General features: G+C 41.4%; 1 long non-coding RNA gene across 1 annotated transcript in view; it reads right to left on the bottom strand.

The window, feature by feature from the left end:
• Positions 1-4,706: 4,706 nt before the first annotated feature.
• Positions 4,707-21,586, bottom strand: part of LOC129630093 (uncharacterized) — a 38,358-nt gene continuing 21,478 nt past the window's right edge. Inside the window, exons 2-3 of the long non-coding RNA XR_008703519.1 lie at positions 8,304-8,468; positions 4,707-6,898 (exon numbers count right to left, since the gene is read on the bottom strand). This is a non-coding gene — a long non-coding RNA (uncharacterized LOC129630093). The remainder of the gene's footprint in view (positions 6,899-8,303; positions 8,469-21,586) is intronic.

Raw genomic sequence — 21,586 nt, 5'->3', positions numbered from 1 at the left:
GGGAAGATCACCTGGAGATGGAAATGGCAACCCACTCCAGTATTCTTGTCTGGAAAATCACATGGATGGAGGAACCTAGTAGGCTGTAGTTCATGGGGTCGAAAAGAGTCAGACACGACTGAGTGACCTCACTTTGGCTTTCTTTCTTTCCCCTATAACAAAGAGTGCATTTTTTTGGGGTGTTCTAGAATTTATAATACACCATAATTAAATGGAATTTCCCCATCATGCAAAGATGTTTCAACATCATAAAATATTGGTATATGAATGTAATCAGCATGGTCAGTGAAAGAGAAAAGTCATTCTCAACAGATGCAAAAAACTGTTGGGATAAAATTAAATAGTTAAGATTTTTAAAAATCTTAGTAAATTTTGAATAGAACAGAATTCCCTTAATCTTATTTCTAGATTCACTGTTTCCACTCTATCACCTAATATTTTCTCCTGAGCCCAACTAAATCAGGCTATAACCATCACCATTTCACTACCAAGTTTAATGGAAAATTATTATTGTGTTCTCTGCAGCTTTTTAAATATTAATTTAGTTTTTGTTGAAGGATAATTGCTTTACAGAATTTTGCTGTTTTCTGTTCAACTTCACCATGAATCAACCTTAGGTATACATATATACTGGAGAAGGCAATGGCAAGCCACTTCAGTACTTTTGCCTAGAGAATGCCATGGATGGAGGAGCCTAGTGGGCTACAGTCCATGGGGTCGCTAAGAGTCAGACACGACTGAGCGACTTCACTTTCACTTTTCACTTTCATGCATTGGAGAAGGAAATGGCAACCCACTCCAGTGTTCTTGCCTGGAGAGTCCCAGGGATGGCGGAGCCTGGTGGGCTGCCGTCTATGGAGTCACACAGCATCGGACACGACTGAAGCAACTTAGCAGCAGCAGCAGCAGCATACATATATCCCCTCCCTTTTGAAACTCCCTCCCATCTCCCTCCCCATTCCACCCCTCTAGGTTGAAACAGAGTCCCTGTTTGAGTTTCCTGAGATATACAGCAAGCAGCTTTTGACACCCCAAATCTTTCCCTCCTTCTTGCAATACTCTCCTTCCTTGGCTGCTACGACCCTCTGCTCTCCTGATTTCCCTCCTGGATCAATGGTCATCCATTCTCACTCTTATTCACTGGCACCCCTGTAGCTTTGTAGTATGTAAACACCAAAGTTCTCTGAAGTTCAGCCCTTCACCCTCTTTGTTTTTCCCTCCTCTCTATTAAAAAAATATTTATTTATTTATTTGGCTGCATCAGGTATAGTTGCAGTGAGGGGATGTTTGGTTGGGGCATGTGAATTCTTAGGTGTGGCCTGTGGGATCTAGTTTCCTGGCCAGGGACTGAACCCAGACCCTCTCCACTGGGAGTACAGCATCTTAGCACTGGACCATCAGGGAAGTCCCTACCCTCCTCTGTTTATATTTGCCATCCTAATGGTCTTATTCATTCCTGTGACTTTAAATACCAGTGCCCACTGATAACACCCACAGGCATATCTAGCTCCGACCCTCCAGTTGACATTCACTGAATATAACACAAATGTCTCAAACCTAACTTGTCCAAAGTAAAACTCTTGGCTTCCCTTTATCTTTTGCCAGCACACAACGTTTTCCCCTCCAGGACCTTCTTAAGTCTGTAAAGGCAACTTCATTTACTGTTGCTCAGGCTGTATACATAGGGTCATCCTTGACTGCTCGCCTTTCATCTACTATATATCGAAGCCACCATTATACCTTGTTGATTTCATCTTCAAATACGTCCTTAATGTGAGCCGATCTTACTTCCTTCACAGCTACCAACACAGTACAAGCCAGCATAACCTCTTGCACAGTTGACTGCAGTTACCTCCCAACTGGTCTCTCAGCTCCCACTCTTGTTCCCTACAGGCGATTCTCCCAACAGCAGCTAGAGAGAACTTTTTTTTTTTTTAAGTTTGTATTTTATATTGGAATATAGCCGATTAACGATGTTGTGATAGCTTTGGGTCTGCAACAAAGGGACTCAGACACACATATACATGTACCCATTCTCCTCCAAACTCCCTTCCCAACCAGACTGCCACATAACATTGAGCAGAGTTCTCTGTGCCATAGAGTAGGTCAGAGAGAATTTCTTAAACTGTAATCCATTCAGATTGTGTCCCTCCTCATGACTCCTCAAAGCCTTCTGTTGGTACTCAGAGTAAATTCCAAGCTTCTTGCCATCACCTACGTGGCCTGACAATGCTACCTCAGTGACTCAGCTCCCACTCCTGTTCTCCCTGTTTGCTTCCTTCTGGTTGCACCGCTCTTCATCTGCTTCTTAGACTTACTAGCTGTTTGTGTGCTGTGCTTAGTTACTCAGTCATGTCCAACCCCTGGTGACCCAATGGATTGTAGCCCACCAGGCTCCTCTGTCCATGGACATGGGATTCTCCAGGCAAGAACACTGGAGTGGGTTGCCATGCCCCACTCCAGGGGATCTTCCCAACCCAGGGGTCAACCCCAGGTCTCCTGAACTGTGGGCGGATTCTTTATCGTCCGAGTCACCAGGGAAGCCCAAGAATACTGGAATGGATAGCCTATCCCTTCTCCAGGGGATCTTCCCTACCCAGGAATAGAACCATGGTCTCCTGCATTGCAGGCAGATTCTTTACCTATGAGCTACCAGAGAAGCCCAAGACATCCTAGGCTGACACCTAACTCAGGTACAACTTTCATAGCCCCCTTGCATGGACTGCTTTTCTTCCAGATCGTCATATGGCTTCTAATGCTCTACAGATCCCCTTTAGAGGTCTCATTGCCTCACCTAGAATCTCAGTGGACAGCCTGAATGGATGTCTTTTTCCACCCTCACTGAAGAAAGCCACCTTGTTCACGGTTATGCTGCTTCCTGGGGTAGCTGCATCTAACGTCTGATCCCTGCAAGAGTGTAAAGGTGAAGTTTCCGCAGCTCCACTTCCTCCTCTGCCCACACTTCTCACCTCCTTTCTCCCTTCCTAATGCACACCTGAATGCTGAATTCCATCTCAGAGCCTGCAGCACATGACCCACCTCAATTATTCAGTTCTCTGCTACATGCTAATCTCTCAGAGAGGCCTTTTTGTGAAGACAGTATCTACAATAAGCATTCCCCTGTCACTCTTTATTTTTCTTTGTGTGTGTGTTAGTTGCTCATTTGTGTGCGACTCTTAGCAACCCTGTGGGTAGCCGACCAGGCCCCTGTGTCCATGAGATTCTCCAAACAGAACTGGAGTGGATTGCCATTTCCTTCTCCAGGGGATCTTCCCAACCCAGGGATCAAACCTCATCTCCTGAGTCTCCTGCATTGCAGGTGGGTTCTTTACCACTAGCACCACCTGGAAATCCTTTTTTTTTTTTTCCTTTATATCATGTATCAATTTCTGAATATGTGCGTGTGTTTTCCTTTTTATCTTGTAAGCCCTATGAAGAACTTTTTCATATTCACTACTCTGTCCCCTTAGAAAAGGTCCTGACACAGAGTAAGCTCTGAGTAAAAATGCACTAAGGGAAAGGCTCAATAAACTTGAAGATGGACATCAACTATTAAAAACAATAGACACCATTCTCTCTGTGCAGTTTTAGAACTTTAAGGAGAAGAACAAGGATATCTGATACTATCCCACTGTTCAACAATGTGATAAGACGAAAATAGTGATCAGAGGGATAAGAACTGGAAAGGAAGAAACAAGATTATCTTTATATGTAAGCTATAGGATTGTTTCCCCCCCAAAAAAATGTGTTCAGATAATCGGTTAGTAAAATTAAGAAAATTTGGTTTATGCCAAATAAGATGAAAGTTTGGGCTTCCCTGGTGGCTCAGATGGTAAAGAGTCTGCCTGCAGTGCAGGAGACCCAGATTTGATCCCTGGGTCAGGAAGATTCCCCTGGAGAAGGGAATAACAACCCACTCCAGTATTCTTGTCTGGAAAATTCCATGGACAGAGGAGCTTGGCGGGCTGCAGTCGATGTGGTCTCATAGAGTCAGACACGACTGAGCGACTGACACATGCACACACACCCACATACTCTAGAGCTCTGTAACATTTCTATGTATCAGTAATAATTAATCTGAAAACATACTAAATGAAAGATAATTTATAAGTGTAATAAAACTATTAACTACTTAAGAATAAGTCTAACAAAAATTCAAGAGAGTTTTTGAAAGTTTTCAAAAACATATTGATGAAGATGCCTTGAAAAAATGAAGTGTAATGCTATGATCATTGATAAAAAGACTTCATAGATTAAGAAGCCTGTTGACTCCAAATTAGTCTTAAAAGTAAATACAACTCCATTGTGTGAAAACCACAATGGAATTTTTCACAGAACTCGACAAGCTAATCCTAAAATTCATTTTTTGTAAAGGGCAAAAATTAGCCAAAAATTTCTGAAACAGAAAAAACTAATATAGTCCTGACTCAGTATCACAGGGGAATATTTAAGGCAGTGTGACTTCAGGAAAAGGAGAAACAAACCAATAAGGCAAACACAAAAACTCAGAAAGTGGACTATAAACTTAGTATAAGACAGAGGTCACAGCACAAACCAATATCAATATTGATAAGTCATGCTAAAAAAATTTATATGAAAAAGAAATGAGTCATACCTCACATCACACCAAAAAAATTCAGATGGATTACAGAATCAAATGTGAAAAACAAAACTTTTCAAAGAAAATACAATTTTAATCATAACAAATCAGTGTAGGGAAGAATTTATTAGGTAAGATATGAGGTCCCAAACCACAAAGAAATGTTGACAAATGTGATGACATCATAATCTTAAAATTCAACATTAAGAATTCAACATTCAACCATATGACAAAAAAACCAAACCCCCAAAGATGTAAAATGACAAGCTACAGACTAGAAGACATTCACTATGTGTTGAACTAACAAAGGATTCGTAAAATAGACAATTAATAGACCAATGAACAAAAAATATGAACAGGCAATTTATAGAAGAAAAATGAATGGTCAAAAAGCATATGTTAAGATGGTCAACCTTACTAATAATCAGGGAAGTAAAAATAAAAATGAGTTACCATTTCATATCTATTGGATTGTAAATAATAAAAAGCCTGACTTTAGTAAACAGGGACTTCTATGTGCTACCATTGGGGATATAAATTGGTAGAACAACTTGGAAGGACAATTGAAATAGCAAAATTAAGATCCTTATACGTTTTACCACCCAGTGATTTCACTTTTAGGAAATAGTCTCTGCTGCTGCTACTGCTGCTGCTAAGTCACTTCAGTCGTGTCCGACTCTGTGCGACCCCATAGACGGCAGCCCACCAGGCTCCCCCGTCCCTGGGATTCTCCAGGCAAGAACACTGGAGTGGCTTGCCATTTCCTTCTCCAATGCATGAAAATGAAAAATGAAAGTGAAGTCATTCAGTCGTGTCTGACTCTTCGTGACCCCATGGACTGCAGCCTACCAGGCTCCTCTGTCCATGGGATTTTCCAGGCAAGAGTACTGGAGTGGGGTGCCATCGCCTTCTCCGAGGAAATAGTCTCTACTCAAGATAAACACTTACACAAGGAACAATATTCACAGCTGTGTAATTTGTCATAGCAAAATATTGGAAATGACCTAAATGCACTTCAATATACAGGAATACATTGTCAAATACAGTCATATAGCAAAATACTGTGCAGCTGTGAAAATGAATGACCTAAAGCTACATGTTTGCATGTGGATAAAGCTTAAAAAAATACAATTCTGGAAAAAGTAAGTTGGAGAGTATATAGAGTACGATGGGTTTTGTGTGTTTTAATCAATAAGTCGTGAGATTCTTTTGTGACCACATGGCCTGCAGCCCCCCAGACTCCGCTGTCCATGGGATTTCCCAGGCAAGAACACTGGAGTGGGTTGCCATTCCCTTCTCCAGGGGATCTTCTCAACACAGGGATCGAACCTGGGTCTCCTGCATTGGCAGGTGGATTCTTTATCACTGAGCCACCAGGGGAGCCCTATAGAGTATGATAATATTTATTTAAAGTTTAAGAACAAAAATACTATGTTATCTGCTGTTTATGGATATATTATACACTTACAGATATAATCCATATAAAACCATTCATGGAAATGCTATGTAGCAACTTCCTTTTAGGGAAGGAATGGAGCAGATATGACTGGAAAGGGCTACACAGGAGGCTTTAATGATATGTTGTTTTTTTTTAAAAAATTTTGATTTAACTATGACAAATGGCTGGGATTTGTTAAAGCTCTGTGCTAGACATAGAAGTGTTTATTATATTATTATTTACATTGCATATATGTTTGAAGCATTTTATCTAAAACATTTAAAATTTAAGATATTTTATTTTAAAATCAAGAAAAAGGAAAATTATCAAAATGTCCAGTTTCTTCAAAATCACCTAAATATCCATGAATAGGGAACTAGTTAATGCTAGTACTTTAGTTAGTACAAACGTTAGTACATAATGAATTACCATGCAAACACTTAAAATGATGCTTTATACAATATGGGACAATATCTAAATATTTTATTGGATGAAAAAAGTTACAAAATAGTATATACAGCATAATTTTATATGTACATAATGTCCATATTTATATCAGAAATGTTAAATAAAAAATTCTAAATGATTTTTCTCTGGTTATATTTATATAGTAGATATTCTTTGCTATTTTCTCTATTTCTTAATGATCATGTGTACTTTTATAAACATAATAAAACTACTGATACAGTTCTTCAGAAGTCACCTACCATAGAAATATAAATTAAAATGGAAAAGAATGGCAGGGAAGAGGCAGGATCTAGTTGGGAAAAGATTTGGGAGCCAGCAGACTTAGCTTCTAGGTCCACCTCTGCCCAGAGAAGTTCCTCTTCCTCTCTGGTGTCAGGGGCTCTGTCAATAAACTATGGAGGCCAAAATGAAAGAGAAACAACAGTTTTCAGTAGTTTAAATTTTCACCTTTTTTTTTAAATTTACATTGAGTCCTGGCCAGGCCACAGTTAAATTCTACCCTTAATCATAAACATTAGCTGTGTGAATCAGTATCACATTATCTAAAAAGTAATTTGGCAGTATGGAACAAGAACACACTTATAACAGGTAATTATCCCAAGGAGAGAATCAAACATGCCACAAAAATGTACAGGCAAGGACATTTTTGTTACAACATTATTCAGAGCATTAGAGAATTGGAAACAGCCTAGATGTCCCACAACAGGGGATGGCTCAATAGATGAAAGTACATACAAGGAAATATTATGTTGCCAATAAAAAGTACATCTTTGAGGAATACCTAGTAAGATGAAATATGCTCACAAATAAAAGATACACTTCAAATTTTTGTCATATATATATTTTTAAACAACCAGGAAACAACACATCAAAATTTAACCCTGATCACCTCTAAGAAGTTAAATGACCAGTGATTTCTACTTTTTAATTGATTTCTGTATTTTCTAAATCATATAGTAAATAGCAATGTTCTGATCTGAAAATAGCCCTCATCTCTCCCCCCTTTATTGTCTCAGTACATCTCCCTCTCCAGTCCAATTGGTATTAGACTACAAGGCACACAGACCTCCCGGGTTACAACCCACCGCAGGGAATTACGAGCCACCATGATAAATTGCCCCCCTTGTCCAGACTCTGTTTGCAAAAATGAAAACGCCTCTGCAGGTCAACAAACGAGAAAAGTTAGTGAAAGATCAACATTTTATACCCCAATCTTGCCCAAGTATATAAATATTCCTTATTATCCTTTGCTCCTGGGTTAATAGCCATTCCATCGCCCTGAACTTGTTTGTGACATGAACGGATAGCATTTGTTGCCCCAGGGGAAGGGTTAAACTATGAGAAAAGGATTAAGCGAGGAAGAAAAACTACCTGTATGTCATAAAACACGCATGCTATTTCTAATTTATTCCTGTTCAGTTGGAGCGACATACCTAATGTGTTACTAACATTTCTGGCAATACAGTATCATTGTTCCCTTTAGTAATGTGGAAGTGTCTGTAACTCTGATTTGGACTTGGTGAGTGACAGTTTCATTCAATGAAGGAGAAAAAGATAAACTGTACTTGATTTGTATTTATTAATTTCTATGAATTTGCTATATGACATTTATGAAAGCTTAGGCACATAATTTTTCTCTTCTTTAATTTACAGCTGGGGAACTGTTTAAATATAATTTTAAATGATGCATAAAATGCTTCCTGACATATTTGTTTTCTGAATTTCTAACTTGCATATTTGGCATTTCTATATGATGAACAAATGCTGTCTCAAATTGTGAAGAAAGAAAAATATTACCTGTTTAGAATTCCTTTATTAAATCGGAGCTCTTGTATTTTGAGTTTTCTGGAGGTTGATAAGATGAGTTGCAATTGCGATCTGTTTCGTGCTTAACTCAATTTGATAGGTGAGGCTTTGCAGGTGTAGCAATCATCAATTTGGTGCAAAACCTCAGAACAAAATCTAAAAACAGATGTTACTTTGATAGTCTTTTGAGGGGCTAGAAGAAGTTAAGTAATAGACAAAGTACATTCCTTAAAGAAAATTGTTATTTCTCTGATGATTTCCTAAGCATAATATAGCTTTTCCAACAAAATAGGAATTTTTATTCATATTTAATTTATTTAAAATGATTCTTATTTTCCTATTATGTATTTCGATCATAGTAATTTTTCTAAGTTTTCTAAAAACCTATATAGGTATTGTTCATATAGGGTTCACATTTCTGAAATTTCAATTTTTGAATTTTCAAATAAAAGGAAACTTTACACAGTTTTTCCCTTCAGAATAAGAGTCAAGTATTTATTTGGCCTTATTTTTTAATCAGAATGTACTTGGAAAAAATCACTGACTCCTTTATGAACAATTAGTGAATACAAAAATGGAAGGGCTCAAAGTATTGCCATTCTACTGACTTCTGTCATTAAAACAGATGTTCTCTATAACCTTGACCAAACCATCCTCTAATCAGAAAGGAGCAGACTTGTTTGTGGATTTATGATAGATGTCTGTGTCAGACCTGGGAAGACTGTCTAGGACTGTGGGCTCTTCACAGACTTGTTTTCATGCTGAAATCTGTCTTGTAATTCTTAACTTTAATTTGTTTTATATATTTTCACCCAAACATGGTTTGCTTTATTTAAAAAAAAAAAAAAGATCTTCTTATTCATCAGATAGTTCAGATGTATTCATTGCAATTATGAGTCGCTATGGCTTTAAATATATGAATGACTTGCTGATGTCAGCAGCTAAAAACTAATGCTGCTGATATCAGCTGACAGGACACTAATTACTAGTTATGGGGCTGTTGCCTGCTCAAGGAGCTATTCAGTGAGTTATGATTTAGAAAAGCTGGAAAGCACAGGGCTGATTTGTGAAGAGATATCTAATAGGAAAATACCACCGAAGTTCTCAGATGGATCCTCACGACAGAGATCCATCTAATTAGGAAGTGTCTATTTTAATACGAAACCACAGAAAAAGCCCAGCTGGAAAAGAAGAATTTATAGGAAGACACGGAACTGTCACTGGTTCGGCTGACGGCATGTGCAACCTAAGCATGTTTCTCAGCGTTTAATCAATAGTGGCCCTAGGACAATTACTCCCTCACAGACCATCCATCTCGACATCCCGAGAGGGAGGGTCTTTACAGGTGATCAGGATGGACAGCCCCGGTTCAACCCTGCTTGTCTTACCTGCAGAACGGAGGACTGTCCGGAAGCTAGACTCTCACAGAGGATCCCTGAGAAAGTAACAGAACTGACAATGTTCTGTCCTGGGGTGACTGAGCATGTCGCTCCTAGCCCTGAGATCCAGGTGTCCGGGTGAGGCATGACAACAGAGAGAGCGGGGACTTCCAGTTCCACGGAACGATTAGGTTGGTCAATTCTGCTATGAGACCCTAATGTTTTTGAGGACAAGAGCTTGTTGCTAAATTTATATTCTGTGTGTGCTCAGGAAAGACTTACGGTCTGACTCTAGAGAGATCTTTGACCAAAAAGAAAACAAAACAAAACTGTAGTTTTCCTCTGAGGCTAAAACATACAACAAGAACAAAATCTGGTCACTTATTTGCCAAATATGAGAAGACACCAAATCTCTCTTTGTGGAGTTATTCAGGCTTTGTCCACACAAAGCCTAGGAACACGTTTGCAGGAATGAAGCCAGGCACAGAGATGTAAAGAGATGGCGTCTTTACACCGCAGCCGGTTTTGTCTTCTCTCAGCTCCGTGGTTGTGTCATCAGTTGTCTGCGAAGAGTATTACAAAGCAGTCCGCCAAGCAGGCTGTTTGTGAGTCACGCCTGCTTCCTGCCTTCACTTTGGCACAGCCTCAGTCTCCACGGAGGGAAACACAGCAGAGGAGGAAAAGGTGTTTTGAAAACACTTGCTTAGGTTGCCACATGTTTTATCGCTGCTGATCTATCCACGGAATAGGTAATAGGACGACAAATCATCAGAGGTTATTCCAGAATAATCAAACTCAAGATTGATTCCATGTATTCTTGAGTCTTTAATCTGGAATATGGAACACTGACCTGGGCCCACAGGGTAGGGTGGAACCAGGATGGCCATGGGGCCAAAGAGAACAGTGAGTGTTCAGCATCCAGCTTATCTGCTGAGCAGCGACGTGACCATAAGCAAGTTATACCTCCTCCTGCGCTTCAGATTATCCTCTGTAAGATAACCCCTTATAGCCTATGGCTGTAGAGAGGATGAAATAAGATCATGCCTGTAACAGTCTTGACATGATGCAGGAAACTGTAGCTGTTCTATCATTGTTCCTTGCCTTCACCCTTTGTCTTACTTGAGGTTCCCGCCACAGCAGGGGCTTCCTTGGTGGCTCAGATGGTAAAGAATCCACCTGCAATATGGGAGACGTGGGTTTGATCCCTGGGTCAGGAAGCTCCCCCTGGCAAAAGGAATGGCAACCCACTCCAGTATTCTTCCTGGAGAATTCCATGGACAGAGAAGCCTGGTGGGCTACAGTCCATGGGGTTGCAAGAGTCAGACATGACTGAGTGACTCTCTCTCTCTCTCTCTCTCACACACACCCCTCAGCAGACCCTGAGAGAAAATTTCTGGGGTATGGATGCTCCCAGAGGAGTGGAGAAGTGAGACAGGGATTGGGAAGCAGTCAGTAGGATGTGTTATTTAAGATGCACACCTGTGTAGATGACTGGAACTTAATCCCACAGGTAAACAGTGCAACACAGAACTTCAGCATTATCCCACCTGAGGGAGGAGAGAGCTGGGGTATTTATACACCTCGTCCTAAGACTCATTGGTTGAAGACTACTGGGAGAGGAATAGATTGTGTGCCAGGCAATTTCCCTTTGCTGTGTGCCTTCTGTTGTTCTGGGGGAAAGTTCTCAGCACAGACATGCAATTCTGGTAGCTGGAAGTCAGCTGAAGCGATTTGACATATCTTGAGGAAGCAGGCGGGGCAATGACAGACCCAGTAGGGGAATAACTAGACATCTAAATCACGATAGTTTCCATCGTGAAACCACCAATCAAATAAGGAAGATAGGCAGGTCGAAACTTCAAAGGAAAAGGTTTGTGATGCCATGATGTCTGAAGACTCCAGGCGAAATCAGCACCTGGATCTCCCCAGGGCAGTGCTCTGCGCATCCGGGCTCTGGCTCCCAGCCCGGCACCTGATCCGTCAGCACCCATGGCGCGGATTCAGAGGAGCTGCCAGACAAAACCAATACAATATTGTAAAGTTAAAAAAAAAAAAAAAAGAAAGACCCACAGTGCGTGCTCCGTCACTTCAGTCATGTCCAACCCTGCGATCTGATGGACTGTAACCCTCCAGGCTCCTCTGTTCATGGGATTCTCCAGGCAAGAACACTGGAGTGGGTTGCCATGTCCTCCTCCAGGGAATCTTTTTGACTCAGGGATTGAACCCGTGTCTCCTGCATTTCCTGCATTGCAGGTGGCTTTTTTACCCACTAAGCCACCTGGGGAGCCGCAGAGTCTGAGCAAAAAACTCAAATTCCATGTGTTGATTTGCATTTTCTCTCTGTAGGCTGAGCTCCAGGAAAGCTTACATTATAATCTTAAAGTGGATTTTAAAATGGAGATTCAGAGATATGGATGCTGTTAGAAATGGCTCCTTAACAGACATAGTTTGAGGACCTCTTACCTACTGAAGGGATGACCTCACGAGTATGGTTAGAGAGGAACAGTTTGACTTCAAGTCCCCAACTGGCTTTGCCAAGAATGGATGTTAGCTCTCCTATTTGTGACTTCTAAAAATATACCATGGTTGAGTGAAGACCCCCAGAGTCAGGACCTGATTCTAATCATCCTCCCACTGTACTAGCTATGCGGCCTTGGCAGCTATTTAATCTCTCTGGGCCTCAGATTTCTCATCCAAACAGTACCTGTTTTATACAGTTGTAAGGTTTAAATGTAATACATCTAATATAATGCACAGAAAGAACCCCGACTAGTTTTGGGTATGAAAGGAAGTGTTAGCTATCACGATAGCTGTTGTTCAGGCTGCCCTCCCCACCTTTAAACTGACCCAGTCTTCCTTAGGTATGGCAGTAGCTTTCAACAAGTTTGACTCTGTTCTTGAAACCAGTTTATCTCATGAAGGTGTCCTTGCTTATTGTCCTAAAAGGTCTGTCATTTGCGTGCAGGGGAGAGGGATGGCTTTATTTTCCTCCCATTGTCCTCACTATCCGTATAAAGACAGGGACAGCTCAGTGGCAGAACAACGTGGGCAGAGCTCAGGAGACTTTCAGAAAGTGCTCGGAGGTTCAGAGGCCAGAGGACTGACTGAGGAATGGAACTGGAGCGATCGCATGGGACTGGTAACTGAACAAGCAGTGAGTCTAAGGTTTTAGGTTAGAATGGTGTTTTCAAATGTTGCACAATCGAGAACATCTTTAAGTATTTGGCCCTGGAATGCTCTCTGGGGTTCTGCCAAGAGTGTCTCTCTTACAACTTGGGGGCAAAGCTACAAATCAAAGCTGCTGTCAGATTTATCGCTGATAAGTGAAGTCATGTTCTTTGATGGAACCAAAGATTCCAAACCATCCATGAGGACAGCAGGACTCCTCAAACAGGGAATGAAAGGCCTGGATGCTTGGGGCTGGTGCACTGGGACGACCCAGAGGGATGGTATGGGGAGGGAGGAGGGAGCAGTGTTCAGGATGGGGAACACATGTATACCTGTGGCAGATTCATTTTGATATTTGGCAAAACTAATACAATTATGTAAAGTTTAAAAATAAAATAAAATTAAAAAAAAATAAATCAGGTCCAGGTAAAAAATAAAATAAAATAAAATAAAAAATTAAATTAAAATATTTTTTAAAAACCTATGATGGAAAAGAATCTGGTGTGTGTATGTGTATATATATATATGTATATATATATGTGTGTATATATATATATATATGCATGTATAACTGAATCACTTTGCTGTACACCTGAAACTAACACATCGTAAATTAATTGTTCTTAAATTTTATAAAAGAATGCCCACACTGAAATACTGTTAGAAACCTATCATCCCCAAGTGTGTTTGGGAAAGATGCTGGACATACAGACCCTGCACAGTCCAGGAGAATAAAAGGATTCCTCGCAAAGTAAATTGAAAGCATCACTGCAGAATGTGGACATCGAAAGAACCATAAGGAAGTAGAGAAACAGTAAGTGTGTAGAGAGGATGTTGGACTCTTGACTGAGAAGTTAAGGTCCTATTTCAAATGAATCACTAACTGGCCATGAGACTTTGGGAAGGTCATTCAGCCTCTCTGGACTAATGAAGTTTTTGGTTAGGTGTTCCGTAAGACACATTCCAAATCTAACAGTATTCTGCGATTCAGATATGGAGATGGAAGAGAGGATGCTCAGTTTCAGCTGGAAAACAAAAAGTACAGGGTTCCCTCAGACTTTTCCCCCATCAACCCACAGTCCCTGGCAAGAACCCCAAGTGTGCCAAAATGAAACCAATTAACATTCCTTACTACTGCTCGGTCATCAATCATTGTTAACTCAGAGAAGGCAGGTGGGCGAGTAGCTATAAGACATACTTTTGTCTATTGGTCCGTTCATATCCCACACATTGAATTTCATCAAACCAGAACTCGTCCATTCTTTAGGAGCACAGTGTGCTGTGGACCCTGCAGGCACACACAGAGAGAAAAGGTGCTGAGAGAGCCATCAGATGAGGTCTGTGCACTGCCTGATGGAGCTGAGCCATGTGAAGTCCTTGGTGATTTGAGCAGTTTTGGTGGAGTGGTGGTGAAGTCTTGACTGGTGTGGGTTTCAGGGAGAAGAGAGATTGCAAATGGTGGGAACAGACAGTTCTGAAGTTCTGCTGTCAAGAGAAAGGGATAAATGGGATTCAGTGGAGTCAAGAGGGACTTTTTTCTAATGGGATAATAACAACATGCTTGACGATCATGACATTTATCCAACAGAGGAGGAACACTTGATGATACTGGAGGAGAAAGGGGATACTTGCTGCAGCAACATCCTTGAGTAGGTCAGAGAGGATGGGACCCAAGGGTAGAGTAAATGGGCACGGGGAGGTGGTGGTTGGTTGTGGATATTGGGAGCATCACTTCTGTTTCCTCACTGAAATAGGAAGCACACCATCAGCTGAGAACAAAAGTGGTGGAAGAGATGCTGGAGGTTTGAAGAGACAGCAGGCATGATCTGGCTGCCTAGGAACATGGCAAAGTGATGGAATCAGGGTGAATTCCAGGCAATATCCAGGACCACCCGAGGATAGTGACTGTAAATCTAAAGTGAAATCACTCAGCAAGTTTGGGTGTTTGTCTGGCCATGCTCGGAGGGTATGATGTGTGCTGGTCCAGGAGGCAGAGTCGAAATTTAATGAGAGCCTTGGTTTGGTGAAGCCAGTACCAGGGAGAGAGGGGCAAGAGAATCGAGTCTATGCAAAGGGATGATTAGCTGTGGAATTTAAATTGGGCAGGAAAGAGACAGTGTCAGGGGGTGAAACAAGGAGAAGGTGAGAGGAGCATTGGATTAAAGTCCTGGTACAGAAGAATTGTCCATGTTGAGATACAAGTTTGAAAGATAATAGTGGTAAGAGAGTAGAATGTTTAAAATTAAGATTTTAGAAGTGTTGAATTTCTTAAGAATGAAAAGCTCAAAGATATGGTCATCAAGTGAGCAGCAGAGAGGATGAGGCCATTGGAAAAAGGAGACGAAAGACTGAAAGACCAGGGCATTGAAAAGAATATCTGGCTATTGAAATTACATGAATAATAATCACACTGATTTTGAAAACAGCGATATTGTATTGGTTGCTAAAATTTTCAAGGAGTGAAGGGTAGTGGCTGAGGGATCAGTTGTTGTTCGGTCACTCAGTCGTGTCCAACTTTTTGGGACCCCGTGGACTGCAGCAGTAGGGATCAGTAGGGAGCTGAAATTGGGGATGGAGTCATCTGATGCGTGAGATTCAAAGCAGAGTATTGTTAGGAAGGAGGGAAGGAGGGCAGTCTCAGCACAGTAAAACATGGAAAATACCTGCTCCACCCTGGCTCTACTGTGTGAAGAGGAAATAAGTAGCAGACCATCTGAGAGGGTCTTGCCCTCTGAGGGAGCCAGATGTCAGCCAGGAGAAGGTCAAGAAACATTCTTCTTTGAGGAGGCTGAGAATAGAGGGCAGGTGTCAGCAAACTACAGCCATGTGTCCCCTGTTTTAGTAACAGTCTTGCAGAGAGGTGTGGCGGGCAGCAAGTGAGCAAGGAGGACTCTCCCTTGACTTGTGCTGCTGCTCACGTGCAGGGTGAGGCTAACTCCGGCTATCCACTCTTTCTCTTCATCTGAACTGACAAGTCTCCAGGCCAGCAGAGGGGCCTGATGACCCTGGTTGGAACACATCAATACCCAATGTAGCCTTAGCCTTGCATTCATTCTCTTCTTTGATTGGGCTTCGCTTATCAGCTACTTCAACACAAAATGCATTCATTTCAATTTAATATCGATGTGTCCCTAAACCAGAGGACTTTCAGCCTGACCTTCAGAAAGATTAGCTTGATTCTGCTTTACGACAAATGGAACTAAGCACCATTGGTGCGTAATAACATTAAAGATTTGAGTGAGATATTTGAAGCAGATGACTTAGAGTACACTTGGCTTGCTTTTTCATATTCCTGCCACACACACCAAAACTAGTGATCCAGCTTGGACACTGCACAAGTGATGAGACCAGAGAAGAAACCGTGACACATAGATTTGCTTTCTTTCTTGTTTTTTTTTTTTTAGTTTTATTTATTTATTTTTGGCTATGCTGGGTCTTTGTTGCTGCGTGCGGGCTTTTCTGAAGCTGCAGTGCAAGGGCTTCTCTTGTCGCGGAGCGCGGGCTCTAGGGTGCTCGGCCTTCGGTAGTTGCAGCACATGGGCTCAGCAGTTGCAGCTCCCAAGCTCTAGGGCACAGGCTCAATAGCTGTGGTGCATGGGCTTACTTGTTCCTTAGCCTTTGAGATCTTCCCAGACCAGGGATTAAACCTGTGTCTCCTGCATTGGCAGGCAGATTCTTCACCACTGAGCCACCAGGGAAACCCCACTTTCTTGTTTTATTGACAAAGAAATAAAAGTTCTAACAGTTGCAAACTGGAATTGAAGTCACATGTCTACAAACTTTTCTCAGTCTGAGTCACATCTTGATCAAAGGACCTACGCCTGAGAATTTCCATGTTGACCAGGAAGTGCTTTGCCCTGATGGCAGGGGCTAGCTCATCGGTCTGCTTCTCTGTGAATTCCTTCCAACGCAGTCAACACTTTCCAGCTGCCCCCACATCACACCCAGAAGCAGCACAGAACAGAGGGGATCTGTTGGTATGCATTTCCTAACATCACCTGTTTATTTAGACAGTTTCATTTAAGCTGTCTAGAAGGTTTAGTGAAAGTCTCTCAGTCGTGTCCAACTCTTTGTGACCACATGGACTGTATAGTCCATGGAATTCTCCAGGTCAGAATACTAGAGTGGGTAGCCTTTCCCTTCTCCAGAGGATCTTCCCAACCCAGGGATTGAACCCAGGTCTCCTGCATTGCAGGCAGATTCTTTATCAACTGAGGTATCAGGGAGCTGGATAATAAATAATTTGTTTTTTCCTATTTGTTTATATGTCCATTCATTCATGAAACATTTATTAAGCAACTACTTTTTATTTTTCAGCATATTGCTCAGCAAAGAAGAAACCAAGCCAAGTTAAGTCATGGTCCCTGTCCTCTTTTTCAAAAAGGGATTAGGGCAAGGCGAGAATGGAGACTGGAAGTCAGGAAGCTTGCTGACGGTTTCCGACAAAATTTAGGAAAAGATTATGGAGCAGATGTTTTGTGAGCGCTTAGACCAAAAGGCAGTGATGACTGGGAGTCAGTATGCATCCGCTAGGCATGTGGCACACCTAACATAATTTTCTCTTTCGAGAAGGTTATGAGACTAATGGATCCAGGAAATAATATAAACCAGGTGGTGGAAGTAGCGTCTCAGAGTCTTTGACTTGCTCCTTGTGGACTTACAGGAAGATGAATATTAAAACAGTGGGTGGATTTAATTCATTCTTTTATTTATTCACTCATTCAGCAAATGTTTATGGTGCCAAATAAACAATGGGTAAGGTACTTGTTAGGTGAGAAGATATATAGATGATTCTTGCTTTTATGGAACTTATCATCTATGGCAGAAACAGACAATTACCAGGCAGAATACACACACTGAAACAGGTAATCCACAGGGGGAGTCACCAAGAATATTGACTAGTGGATTAGTATAAGCCCAAAAGGAACCTTCTAGTGCTTTGCGCGGCAGACTTTGCTCTGGACTTTCCCAAAGTTTTCTCGGTAAATTGGATGATAATGCAATATACTATACATAATATATTGGTGTTCATTGGAAGGACTGATACTGAAGCTGAAACTCCAGTACTTTGGCCACCTCACGCGAAGAGTTGACTCATTGGAAAAGACTCTGATGCTGGGAGGGATTGGGGGCAGGAGGAGAAGGGGACGACAGAGGATGAGATGGCTGGATGGCATCACTGACTGGATGGACGTGAGTTTGAGTGAACTCTGGGATTTGGTGATGGACAGGGAGGCCTGGCATGCTGTGATTCATGGGGTCACAAAGAGTCGGACATGACTGAGCAACTGAACTGAAGTGAATACATAATATATAGTATAGATAATATATGTGTAATATTTGGGAGGAGAATTAATGTAGGCACATATATTAAAGAACACACAAAATCATTCTCAAATAGATTAAAAGTGCTATAGAATTCAAAGTTACATGAATTGTCTGGTAGAAAATTACATGAAAGTCTGGTAGAAAATAGACTAAAATGCATGTAGATCTGTAGAGAAATGGTAATATTCTCAGCTCTAAAGAAACATAAACAATATCAACAGAAAAGACTGACAAATGACAGGTTTGAATGAGCAGACTTTTAAGACATCCATACAATGTAGAATAACATTACTAATATTAAAAGGGAAAAAATCAGGCTGTCAAAAAGATCTGCATCAATTATGACAGAATAACATCTATAATACTAAAAAAACTGGATTTAAATTTATAAGAAAAAAAGATGATGAATAAAAATAATAATTCACCAAAGAGGAAATACATAACATATTCAAAAGACACACTCACAGGATGAAAGTTCATACTTTGCGGAGCAGTGAGGTCTCAGAGAGTTTCTTGGTATCTCTATCCAACTGAAGATCTGTCTTTATAGAAATTCTTTCTTTATTTCTATTTTTTAGCTGCACTGCTTGGCACGTGGGATCAAACTCATGCACCCTGCCCTGGAAGCATGAAGTCTTAACCACTGGACCACCAGGGAAGTCTCTGAAGGTCTGTCTTAATAATGGATGCAGGACTCTCAACAGAGAATCCCCACCAACAGAAGAAGGTGAAGTTAGGTGACGTCACTCTCTGACATCCTTTGTGCTCCTATGGGTTTCCTTTGTGTATTTCTCTAGGCGTGCTTGTTACTTTCTGTTCTAAATACCACATGCTCACGTGCTAGATCTCCTCGTCTTGAGTGAAGGAAACATAGCAAGTATCTTTGTATTTCCAGCACCATGATAGTCACCAATACTTGGTAATTATGAAGTAAGTTAGCATCCACATTCCTGATAGAGAGACAGCGTGTCATGGAAAGACATGGGGTAACTGAACACAGCAAATTACAGAGTGGGTAAAAATATGAACAGGCCCCCACACCTCCATGCTGTGAGTCTAAGAGCAACCCTTGGATCTCCTGTTTTCAGGAAAATACTGCCCCTCCCCAATATATCCTCATTGTTAGAAAGTTAAGAGATGGCACAAGAACTTGGCCCGCTCCTGGCAAGACCCTCACCCTTCTTTCTAACCCCTTCCGAACACTGGTAGCCTCAGTATTTGCCTTGAGACAGTCTGGAACAACCCCATCATGGCCTTTATTCCTGTCTGCTTCAGTCATCACAGGATGCTCAGAACACACTTCATCCCTACCAGTCTTATTCTCATGCGCAGTACTGCACTGCTTTGTCTCCACCTCCTGCCTCCATAAACAGGCTCTTTGACTCTATGGCCTCTGATTGGATTCAATCAATGGACGCCGGGGCAGGATACCAGGGGCAGGAGGAGAGTGAGCTTAGGTGTGTATTCCCCTGATGTCCTCATCATTGAGTTACCATGGATTGCAGCATCCTTCTTCCTAAGGTCCTAGATTCTACCGGGCAGCCCTCTCTATCTATCTATCTATCTCTGAGTTTCTGTAACCACTCTCTTCTTGTCCATTTAGGTGGACATTGCTCCTGTTTGTTGCAAGCCCCTAGGCACTCCATCAGCCTTTGTTGGCTTCCTCAACTCCTGCTTATATTTGCAAATAATCCCTTTATTAAACTCTTTTCAGTTGCCCAGTTTGAGTGTGCCATCTGTTTCCTGCTGGGATTTTGACGAATACACTGCTGAATAATTAGTAGTTGGATGTATGAATGGCTTTGACTCTCTGTAAGAAAACTGAGCTCACCAGGAAGCACTCTTTGCAGCAAAGGTAAGTGTCTGGGCAGATGGTGGGAACTGTCTGCACTTCGGCAGCCTGACCTTGGACGCACAGAAGGGAGGAGTGGCTATTAGTCAACAAGGCCGAGGACAGAGGAAGAGGGGACAGTCAGTGGAGGGGGAGGAAGGCATGAAGACCCAGGCCCCGAGATGTGGAGCCAGACTGGAAGTAGCTATCAGCAAAGGAGATGCTTTTGGTGGGACTCTCAGGAGTTCCAGGGAAGGGGCAGGTACATCAGGCTGTGGTTTCACAATCCCAGACATGGAGACTGGGCCAGAAAAGTAATGACCCCCCCTCACTTCTTTCTACTGCCCCACCCACGGCTTCCTTGTGGGTTCAATGAGCACCGGTGGCAGTTATCAAAGACAAGAAAATGAGAAAAGCCTGGGTCATATTACCGCTGCAGAGTCAGCAGTTTTATTACTGGAGAACCTCATATACTCATGGACTTCAGTAACATTATAAGTCAATGCAACTCTTTCAGAAAGCTCTATAGCAATACATATTGCATTTTAAATAAATGTATCTTGTGACTCTGTAATCCCATTCCTAAATGTGCACCCTTCAGAAAATTCACAAAGTCAAATTGGCAACAGAGCCTTATCCCTAGTGTCGAACAATGTGTAATATACAATATTCAGTAAAAAGAATAAAATGTAAAAGTATATGAGACAAGAATATACAATGGAGAAAGCGGTCTCTTCAGCAAATAGTGTTGGGAAAGTTGGAGTGTCGCGTATAAATCAATGAAATTAGAACACACCCTCATACCATACACAAAAGTATACTCAAAATGGCTTAAAGACAAATATAAGACATGACACTATACAGGACTTCCCTGGTGGTCTAGTGATTAAGGCTCTGTGCTACTAAGGTTAGGGAACCAAGATCCTACATGCTGCGGCCAAAAAAAAAAAAAAAGACATGACACCATAAAACTCCTAGAAGAGAACATAAGCAAAACATTCTCTGACATAAATCATACCAATGTTTTCTCAGGTCAGTCTCCCAAGGCAATAGAAATAAAAGCAAAACTAAACAAATGGGATCTAATCAAACTTACAAGCTTTTGTACAACAAAGGAAACCATAAACAAAACAAAAAGACAACTTACAGGCTGGAAGAAAATACTTGCAAATGATGTAACTGGCAAGGGCTTCATTTTGAAAATATACAAACAGCTCATACAACTCAACAACAAAAAGCAAACCACCCAATAGAAAAATGGGCAGAAGAACTAATAGACGTTTATCCAAAGAAGACATACAGACGGCCAACAGGCACATGAAAAGAGGCTCAACATCGCTAATTACTAGAGAAATGCACATCAAAACTATAAGACACCACTTCACACCAGTCAGAATGGCTATCATTAAAAAGTCTACAAATAATAAATGTTAGAGAGGATGTGGAGAAAAGGGATCTCTCCTATGTTGTTGGTGGGAATGTAAGTTGGTACAGCCACTATGGAAAACAGTATAGAGGTTCCTAAAAAAACTAAAAATAGAGTTGCCATATGATTCAGCAATCTCACT

This window comes from Bubalus kerabau, chromosome 16 (assembly GCF_029407905.1).
Source record: "Bubalus kerabau isolate K-KA32 ecotype Philippines breed swamp buffalo chromosome 16, PCC_UOA_SB_1v2, whole genome shotgun sequence".
NCBI lineage: Eukaryota > Metazoa > Chordata > Mammalia > Artiodactyla > Bovidae > Bubalus > Bubalus kerabau.
This window is presented reverse-complemented; position numbering and strand designations above follow the sequence as displayed.